Genomic DNA, 10,911 nt, shown 5'->3' with positions numbered 1-10,911 from the left:
GGCTTCTTGCGTTCAGCCTGGCGTGTAGGACTCACATTCGTTCCCAGCTGTACAGGATTCCGCCGTGTGGAGAGGGTACCGTTGATTTATCCATCCTGCGCTTGTAGGCACTGGATTTTTGCTGTTACGACCGTACTGCCGCAGACATGCTCACACGTCTCTGGTGCCCTGTGCAGGTTTCAACTAGACATACACCTGGGGGTGGAACGATTGGGTCATGAGAGAGAAATGTATTTGTGGCTCTCTTTATTTTTCCTTTAGTGGATATAGTTTTCTAAAGTAGCACACCACTGGCTGTGTGGGAAAGTTGCAGTTGCCCGGCATTTCAGCCGTGCTGGCAGGTGGGTAGCAGGATCCGGCAGTGGCATTTGCATTTCCCTCTTCACTATATGCTTTGTAGGACTTTCTAAATTGTTACTAAAAGGGAGTATACTTTTTAACACCTACCGTCCAGTATGCGAGACAACACGTCCCCCCACAGTAGGAGCTGCACGTGGGGGACAATGGAGGAGGGTGGTGCCGCGTGTGGATATCCACAAGTCCACGGTCCACTCTCAGATCCTCCGCCTGGTTCGCTGATAAGACAGAGCAGGAGAGGCCCTGTCTAAAGTTGAAAGGTGAACCAAAAACTGGGGGAAATGTTCGCTATATATATAAAAGAACGGATTAACTGTCTTCAGTCTATTAACAGTGCCCACAAAGCCAAAAGAACAACCCTCAAAAACATCACCCCCCCCGCCACACACACACACACACACACACACACACACACACGCACACACACACACAGGTCCCATACAAGAATTACTAAGTCAACAAGAATAGCACTGCAGCGTTGTTTAGATCTACTGGAGAAAGAACATAAAAGAAGCAAACTTTCACGTACAAATTAGTGGAGAGTTGCCCAATATATAGTTGAATGGAAAAAAAAAAGATAACATGAGTATGTGTGTGGAATCTGACTGTTTACATAAAACAACTTACGCACACGCATGTACCTTTGCAATGTGTACATGCTTCCAAAATCCGGAAATATGTGCTCCAAGCTGTCAGCGGTCATTATCTCCAAGGAGAAAGGCTCGGATGACAAATGCTACCTCTCAGTCATTTTCTGTTTTATATGTACTTGCATGCTTTTTTACATGATTTTACTGTGCGTATGAATGGGTTTTTTCTTATTAAAATCGAACGGGCCCCGGGCTTGCTCAGTCGGTAGAGCGTGCTGCTCTTGATCTCGGTCGTGAGTTCAAGCTCCATGTTGGGTGGAGTGTGTGTTTATAACGACAACACCAAAATTGAAAATAAAGAAAAATTCAGGAATTCCTGCACCCTAATCCCCTCTCAGATCCTTAATGGAAACTGGCTGAATAGATAGACAGAAGTAACATTCATCTTGGTTCTCCTTTTTAGAACACACCTTCCCTTTGAACCCTCGTACACCGTTGGTGGGAATGCAGACTGGTACAGCCTCTCAGGAACGCAGAAAGTTAAAAGTAGAGCTGCCCTACGGTCCGGCGATTGCAGTACTCCGTGTTTACCCAAAATACAAAAATACTAATTTGAAAGGATACATGCACCTGATGTTCCTTGCAGCATTATCCACAATAGCAAGATGATGGGAACAGCCCATCATCGATTGGGCTCCAACAGTTGATGAATAGATATAGAAGATGTGGTATAAATACACAGAGGAACATTACTTGGCCATGAAAAGAATGAAATGTTGCCATTTGTAACAACACGGATGGAGCTAGAGAGTATAACCTGGTGAAATAAGAGAGAGACAAACACACCATATGATTCCACGCCTATGTGGAACTGAAGAAGCAAATGAGCAAAGGGGGAAAAAAGGAAAACCAAGAAACAGACTCTTTTTTTAACTATTTTATTTTATTTGACAGAGAGAGAGAGATCTCAAGTAGGGGGGGAGCAGGTTCCCTGCTGAACAGAGAGCCCGATGTGGGGTTCGATCCCAGGACCCTGAGATCATGACCTGAGCTGAAGGCAGAGGCTTAACCCACTGAGCCACCCAGGTGCCCCGAAACAGACTCTTAACTACAGAGAACACACTGACGGTTCCCAGAGGGGATGGGGGAAATGAGGTGGGGATGAAGGCAAGCACTTGTGATGAGCCTGGGTGAGCGATGGAAGGGCTGAATCTCTAGACACCTGAAACTAAGGCCGTGGGCTAACAAACTGGGATTTAAATAAGAACTTCAGAAAACACACATACACCCCTCCCCTTCAGTGTGGTCAGTAAAAAACTTAGAGCCACATTCGGAGCAAGTGTGTAGAACTTCACAGATTTTTTTATTTTGATATGTGATAGAAATCTTTTCAAGCTGCCCTAAATCCTCTTGGAGGGGATATAAATAAGCACGTTAAGAAGAAGAATATTAGTCTATAGCTTGTCAAATAGTACTGTTGGGAAAGCCAGTCTCATATGTAGATGCCAAGAAAAAGAATGACTCTATGCCAAAAAGGAAGAAACCAATCAGCACGCCCCCAAAACAAACAGGGATGTTTCAAATGCATACACAAAACAAATTTGCTTTATTTTTCCACAAGCAGCTGGCCGCCTGCCTTAGAGCATAGAAGAACCAAATCCTGGATGGGGGTTTCTAAGCAACCTTAATGTTAATTGCAGACTTTTTTTTTCCATTAAAAGTTAAGAACTAGGTTGCTTCTAAGGTGGTGAATTATAGATTAAAACACAAAGCTTTTTAATATTTTCAGTTGTTTGACATATTAATACTAGCCACTAACATGATTCTCTACTGAAAAACATCACTGTTGGTTGGGAAGTCAGGCATCTCAGCTTTCTAGAATTTACCCCCTCCAGGAGAGTCAGATGATGGCTTCCCTTTATAACCTCTGCAAGGGACCACTGCTGGAGCTTACAAGAGAGAGGAAAGGAAAACAGATTTGAGAGCTAAAACCTCGTCAGAATGAATCACCTTGTTAATCACGATTTTAACTGACCTCTGGTCACTTCAATTTTTTGTCTTCAGTGCATTCTTTCAGCAACTTCTGGGAAACAAAGTAAGCCTGCAAAGATCACCTTTTTAAAGTTGACATAATCACAAATACCACTGTTAAAGGAGTAGGAAACAGGACAAGAGGACCAGAATTCTCATTAGTACTCAGCGGAGAATGTTACCTTCAGGCCTCTGTTAAAATAAAATAGATTGAAAACATAATGAGACTATTATGTCTCCGTTCCATTAGAGACAGGGCATTTTTAAGAAGAAAATTGTAGGGCTGTGAACATAAATGGGAGGTTAATGTGCAGTCCGGGGGCACTAGAAGCCACGCAGTGGTATACCATCATCAACGTTCCCATTTCGATCCGTGGCTCTGGCGACAGGGTCAAGTGTCTTCTTTGCATATAAATGAGAACCCATCATAGTTTGAGCAGATACTACAGCAGGGACCTGAGGTTCTTTATCAGCGGAGTCAGACCTGCTGTCTGACTCGGTCAGTTATTACCGTCTGGCCCTCCAAATCATAAAATATCCCACCAAGCCTGTTTTGCTTGAATTCATTTCTCTACTTCCTGTTTCCAACGTGATAGCCTTATGTTAAAGAAGTAGGATCCCTGTGGGCTTTCTTGCCCTGCTCTTAAATTACTTCTCCCAAAACAAATCTTCTGAATGTAATAAGAGATGGGAACATGGGTGGCCAAGTGGCAGCTTTAATAAATGGCCTGTTAACAGCCTTGCGGGTGCTGAAGTTTTGAAGCCTCTTAGCGTCCGTATAAGGAGATGATCATTGAGGAGATCAGATTACTGCCCCCCCCCCAACACAGCCACCTTGAACGGAAAGAGAAGAATCTCGCCAGCCTGGAAAAGCTCTTTGGCCTGAGCTAGATTAAAATGATGTACAGATTTACGTGATCCAGAAAGCTTGATAGAGCATTTCAAGAGGTAGGATAAAATGGCATTTACTTGGAAAATGGGCTCTGCGATGAATGACTCAGGGCTCCCGTTTCAAAGAGGGCTCCAAGGCCAGCCAGAAGACACTGAGTATTTTGCTGACTCAGGCCCTGTGCTGAAGCTTTGGCTGCCTCCTCTGTGAGTCGGAGTGTGATTTTATTTGCAAAATGGTAACGATGCATCTTCACGGGGAGACTGCAAATAGCTAACAACGGCAAACAGTCAAGCCGCATAAGCCAATATTACTGATCGCACCAATAATGGACATATACATTGCATTACTAGCCCTAGCATCCGACTGTCTGTTACCAAACCACAGACATTCAGTGCCTGCTTTTTTTTTTTTTTTTTCACCACGAATTCATCGGGAACTTCTTTATTGTTTCTCTAATGCATCCTAAAACACAGAAAAATGTGTCTTTACTTTTCATAATGCTGGAGTTTAAAAAAAAAATAACACACACCCACACATGCCCATGCGTACATACACCAACGCAAAGTGAAGAAAATACAAGTGACTTCAATTGCAAAGTAAAAGGAGAGAAAGACACAAGATGGCTTGTGGCCCCAGCTGCGAGGAAACGGCGCCGATCCCAGAGGGCTGAGCAGGAGGAAGGCGAGGCTGGGGGCCTGGAGCAAAGACCAGGGAGAGGGCCCTAGCAGCTGATGAGTGGGCATCTGTAAATAGTGTCATGGGCACCGCAGCTGACACTTGTCACCCCCTCCCCAGGGACCCGCCTCCAGAGGCTGACCCAGCATCATTTACTATCCAGATGAAATGTTAAGACTCTGGCCACGGGAAAGCCCTACATCTCAGCTCGGAGGGATAAATCAACGGGAACTCGGGGCGGCTATCACACACTGCATTATCGCAGCCCAAATCCCTGAGGACCCCAGTAGGGAATTCGTCGGCTGAGAGGGTTCTTCGGCGACACCTTTCCCATAGGGGGACCTAACAGAAGGTCTTTACTACGCGGTCCCTTTTCTAATGGCTAAAGGTAAGAATCGGTTACCGTTGTCTAGTAACACTGAAAGATTCGGGGAGAGGGGAGAGCTTCCCAGAGTTACAAATCAGTGATGAAGAACCAGTTTGGGGGAGTGTTTTAAGTAATCTCCACGTCCAACGTGGTGCTGAAACTCACCCTGAAGTCAAGAGCCTCGTGCTCCACCCACTGAGCCAGCCAGGGACCCAAACAACGAGTTTGTAATGCCTTGTTTCCGGGATGTGGGGTGGGGGTGCGGGGGACACAGGGATTTTCATATGTGATGAGCTCATTTACTCCCCAAGTACCAAGAGACACAAACCTGCCCAGCCATGTCTTCTGTCCCCAGGAACATAGCCGCTCACGAGCTCACACACCCCGCAAGCCCCGCAGGTGTCCCACAGGAGACCCGGGGAGCTCTTTGAAAGGTGCCCCGTGTTAATAGCGAGTATCTTATAAAGGGCTGACCATGCGCTAGCCACATGGCGTTAAGAACCTCACCTGAATTTGCTCGCGGAACCCCCCCCCAAACCTAGGAGGCAGAAACTGTCCTTATTCCCTGCCTTACACATGGGGGGCAGACACAGGTGGCCAGAAGGAGAACCCAGGTCCGGGCATCCGGGCTTGGCGCTCTCTCTCCTGCCCGGCCCAGTCCTGCAGCACATCACACCAGGCCACTCGTGACCACCATGTCTCGAGACAAGAAATGAGACCCATCCGTGAGCTTTCTTTTTTTTTTTTTTTTAAGTTTTTTTTCTAAATGTATTTACTTGCCCCAGAGAGAGCACAAGTAGGCAGAGCAACAGACAGAGGGAAATGGAGAAACAGGCTCCCCCCTGAGCAGGGAGCCCGATGCGGGGCTCGATCCCAGGACCCTTGGATCATGACCTGAGCCAAAGGCAGACGCTTAACCCACTGAGCCACCCAGGTGCCCTGTCCATGATCTTTCTGAGTCCCAACAGCAGCAAGACCGTTGTCTAAACCTAAGTGAGTCAAACGTCCCCTCTCGCAGCGACGGTTCCGGCTGCGGCTGTGCCACATAGCCGTCGGCCATCTCCGGGCGGCCAGACCCAGCACCCACCTGATTGTAGGAACAGCCGTCCCGGCTGCACCCAAACCTAGGGCCAAGCCCCACTTCCTCCAACCACCCAATCACCTGCAAGTACAGGACTGATTCTCTCCCCTCTCCTTCAATGGCAGGTGTGTCCATGGGGGCTTTGGCTGGAGGACATCGCCAACAGCTTAGTAGCTTCTAGTAAACCGCAGAGCTGCTGGGGCTGGTTGGGAGGAGGCACCAGGGCTCTGGGCACCAAGGAGCAGCAGGTATTTCCCAGAGGGAAATGGTGGGTTTTTGCAAAGATCTGGATTCCATGGGATCCCATGCACCGCTTTACACACTGTGATGCCTGGTTTTGTTTTTCCTCCACATGGAAATGCAAAGTTGTACTGTCACTTGAGAATCCACACCCCTAAGCGCCCCTGGGAGAGGAGCACAGGAAAATGGAGCCAGACTCTAAACACCTCCACCTCCCTCCCTCTCTCCTTCTACATTCCTCTCTCCTCCCCACCTCCATCTTCTATCCCTCTCTCTCTCTCCTCTGCCTCTTCCTCCTTCTCCCTTCCTTCCCTCCCTCCCTCTCCACTCCTCCCCCTGTCTCTACCCTATCCCTTTTTCTCCCTCCCTCCTCTTCCCACCTCCTCCCACCCCTCTCCCCCATCTATCCCTCTCTCTCTGACTCTCTCCCCTCCCTCTCTCTCCATCCCTCCTCTCTCCCTCTCCTCCCTCCATTTTTCTCTCTGTGTCTCTCCATCCCTCCCTCCTTCTCACTCTTCCCCCATCTCTCCTTCTCCCTCTCTCTCTCTCCCTCCATTCCCCCTTCCCTCTGTTCCTCAGCCCCTAGCCCCCTGCCCCAGAATGACTCTGTTCCACTTCTGTGCTGGGGGTAAGACGTTCAGGGGATCCTTCCTCCTCTGACACTGCCACCCAGGCTGTCCTACAATTTCCATTCTGGGAGGGCCCTGGGGGTGGCCCGTAGGTCCAGGACGTGGTGGGGAGGGGCGCTTGGCACTGCTGCCACAGACCAAAGCTGCATTCTTACTCAGATCAATGAAAGCAGCAACATTTTCTAAGGCCTTCCTGTTGCCTATAGGTAGGTGGAGAAAGATAAATGTCTATACCTATATCTATAGATTTTTTTTACATGCTATTGTCATTTATTTGGGGCGACTTGGGAGAGGCAAACAGACATGATGGGAAGAAGTGTAACACTCCCAGCGCTGGTTACTGTCTGGAGGGGCCACTGGAGACTCCGTCTTGCTTTGCTTTGTCTCCCATCCGGACAGAGCAGGAGGGTCCCAGCGCCTAGCCCCTGCGCCCCTCCGAGAACGAAGGCCACACGGTAGGCAATCACCAGGGCTTGGGGAAAAAAGAGAGCTATGCAAATTTTACATACACACAAACACACAGACACACATGGATGCGTTTCCTGTTCCCCCAACCCCCAACACACTGGAAATAATCTGTGGGGACCCTATAAACCCTTCCCACAATAAGACCACGCCGACTCCCTGCCTCATCAAACATTTATCACGTAGCTCTTCTGCCTCCCACTGCCCTGGGGGAACAATGAGGTAAATATGCCTTCCTCACCCGTAAGGAGCATGGAATCTAATTATCTTCTAGAGATCCTTTGGGGATCTGCTTAATAAATCAATACAAATGATTTGTAATTAGAATATCAATTATTTGTATGCAAATGTGGCCTTCTGGGTGCTCGGGGACAAGTCCTAAGGATTAAAAAGACTCTCTTCCCCATCCCCCCTCAAATTCTTAATTACATTATTTCGTTCATTCATCAAACATTTATTGAGCACCTTTTACGTGAAGGAGCTGAGACGGGGACCAAGAATCCACCCTCAGTTGCTCACAGGGAGAAGTGAAGAACCAAGGGAGTCCTGGGCAACAGGAGAGCTTACTTCTTGCGGTGGGGGGTGGGGGGGCGCGGAGAGAAGGGTGAACGCGATGATCTTCCTCTGCCCCCAAACCTCTCAGCATCCACCTTGTTCACAGAGACCCTCAACTGAGCAGGCAGCGGCTCCCAAGCACTCCAACCTGAGGCTGGAGGGGCGCGGTCCTGGGGAGGGTCAGGCCCCCCGACTGCACCCCCCTCCCCCATCTGCAGAGATGTGGGGCGGCTCTGACTCGGGGACCTCCCCAGCCTCCACCAAGGCCAGTGCTGAGCTTCCAGGTCTGCACGGGTTTCAACAAATCCTGTGCACAAGCCGGCCCTGACGCGTCAATGCCTTGTGGCCCCAGATCGTCATTCATTCATTCCATTCATTTCTTCACCAGTTCCTCTGTTGATTGCCGGGCTCCACGCCCCTGCCAAGCGCTGGTAGGACATCACATCAGGGATGCATCCTCCCTCGTGGGAGACAGACCACAGAAGGGCTGGGAGGGGAAAGTGCGGCTGCCATAGGAGCTGGGTTCGGGGAGCCCTGTCGGGGAAACCCTTGGGACCAGCATCCAGGACAGTCCACCCCCACCCTCGGTCACCTTTTCCCACTCCATCGCCCTGCCTGCCTGCTTTTCTTCAGACGACTCCCTTCCCAAGGTTCATTTTCACTTGAGTGCGTCTGTCTCTTGCGCCCAACCGTCTGAGAGAGGGCTCCCCGCGCCTCCAGCACCTGGCAAGACGCCCAACATGCAGGTGTATGCAAGAAGTTGTGTGATGATCATGACAATATACAGGCTGCCATGGGAAGTCCAGTGCCAGAAAGGACAGCGAGTGCAAAGGGCCTGTGGCAGAGACCACTGGGAATCCTGGGCTTGACTTCACTCCTGCATCAGGGCCCCTGGTTGTGAGTAATGTGCCTCTCACCCACCACGCTGGTCCCCTTCATTGAAGCCCTCTTTTCTAGCCTCTCACTTCTCCTGGGCACGAGGCTAAACTTCCACGCCTTGGCGTCCTCATCTGCAAACCAGGGAAAACAACATGACTGCATTGTGAGAATGTGTGAGACCCATGGCGCTCTGGGCACAGTACCCGGCATGTGGCACTTGGTCCACCATGGTTGCGCATGCTGGGTTCACATCAGGCCATCTCCCGGCCGGCTTCTGGAGGAGCTCTGTGAAGAATAAGCTGCTGAATGTGATGTGGGATTTGTGGGGGGAGTTGGAGCAGGGGGACCTCAGCGGAAAAACTGGTGACCTCCCAAAATCGTCTGGAGTTTAGTTGATAGCAATGTTCCAGCAACAATGTTGCTACCATCATCATGTAAAATGATGTTAAAATGTAACACTGGCGATACTGGCGGAGGGGTAGGCAGATCGCTCTGTACGCCCATTGTAACTTCTCTGGAAAGCTAAAATTACTGCCAAAAACAGAAAAAAAAAGGTGTATTTCAAAACTATATTTTTTAAAGCCCAAATTGAAAAAATAAACAAAATCAAAAAGAAACAAAAATCTTTTACAAATAATACAATGAAACAATGTAATAGGTCAGTTACTCCTCTGTATAAAAAACCTTGGGATAGGCAAGGATATCCAAGGATAAAATCTCAACTCTCGAACATTACAGAAGATCCCGCCTCCCGGGGCCCTTGCTGGGTATGCTTCTCAGTGTCTTGGTCTCCTCATCCGTACAGTGGGTATAAATGACCCCTCTCAATGCTGGGTTGAGTAAGTTAACATAGGCAAAGCACTTAGCGTAGTATCTGCCCACAGTGACATACTCAGTACAAAGGAAGCAGAGGTCCAAGAGAGAAGAAGGCACTTCTGGCTTTCAAGATGAAGGGAGAGCCTCAAGTCAAGGAATGTGGCCAACCTCCAGAAGCTGAGCAAGGCAAGGAGCCTCCAGATGAACCACATGTGGATTTTAGCCTCTTCAGACCCAATTTTGGACCTGTGACATCCAGAACTGTAAGATAACAAATCTGAGTTGTTTTAAGCCACAATTTTGGGGTGATTTTTTACAGCACCATAGGAAATGAATACTTAAGCTGATATACCGCCTGACACAGGACAGGAACTAGATACATTGAGGAACCATTACTACTCCCCGCCTTTCCCTAAGTAGGCGCTGGCAGGCCACATACCCCAGGGCCTTTGCATGTGCTATTCCTCTTTTTTTTTTTTCCTTTCCTGTATGCAAGTTCTTTCTTACAGTCTTTCCAAGACAATTCTCTAAATACTCTCTGGGCACTGACTTTTCTCTCCCAGCCCCCAGAGTAAAGTTCATTGTCTCTTCATAACTTTCTTCTCCTGTAGTTTAGTATTTATCACAGATTGTCGTTATTCTGATGTGGTGTTTCTCCCCCAGCTCCCCTCACTAAACCATGAGATCCTTTGTAGCCAAGGCCAAATGCATCGCTGCAGGATGATGATGACGGGGGATTCTGAGGAAGACCCAGAGACAGGCACAAGGGGTGGAAAGGATTGCTCTTCCCATCGGCAGTCTAGTTCTGCCAGCCCTTGGCTTTCATATGGTAATCTCAGGAGTAGACACATTGTGTCCTCTCAGAGGCCTCCAGCTCGGGCCAGTCCACTCCCACCTCCATGAAGGCTCTCCTCCAAGCTCCTGGGGTCCAATGACCCGGTGCTGTCCACGGCTCCACCTGCTGTAGGTGGAAAGTCCAAGACCAAAGCGCTGGCAGACTCCATGTCTGGTGAGACCCTACTCCCCCCCCCCTTTTTTTTAAAAGATTTTATTTCTTTATTTGAGAGAGAGAAAGAGAGAGAGAGAGAGAGAGAGAGAGAGAGAGGCAGCAGGAGTATGAGGGGCAGAGGGAGACAGAGAGAGATAGAATCTTAAGCAGACTCCATGCTGAGCACGGAGCTTGACACGGGGCTCAATCCAGGACCCCCTGATCATGACCTGAGCTGAAACCATGAGTCAAGAGGCTCAACCGACTGAGCCACCCAGGCGTCCCCTCGAGACCCTACTTCCTGGTTCACAGCCTGCTTTTCTCCTGTGCTCTGGGGCTTCTCTCT

The sequence above is a fragment of the Enhydra lutris genome, unplaced genomic scaffold (genome assembly GCF_002288905.1).
Source record: "Enhydra lutris kenyoni isolate GAN:26980312 unplaced genomic scaffold, ASM228890v2 scaffoldscaffold6, whole genome shotgun sequence".
NCBI classification, from domain to species: domain Eukaryota; kingdom Metazoa; phylum Chordata; class Mammalia; order Carnivora; family Mustelidae; genus Enhydra; species Enhydra lutris.
This window is presented reverse-complemented; position numbering follows the sequence as displayed.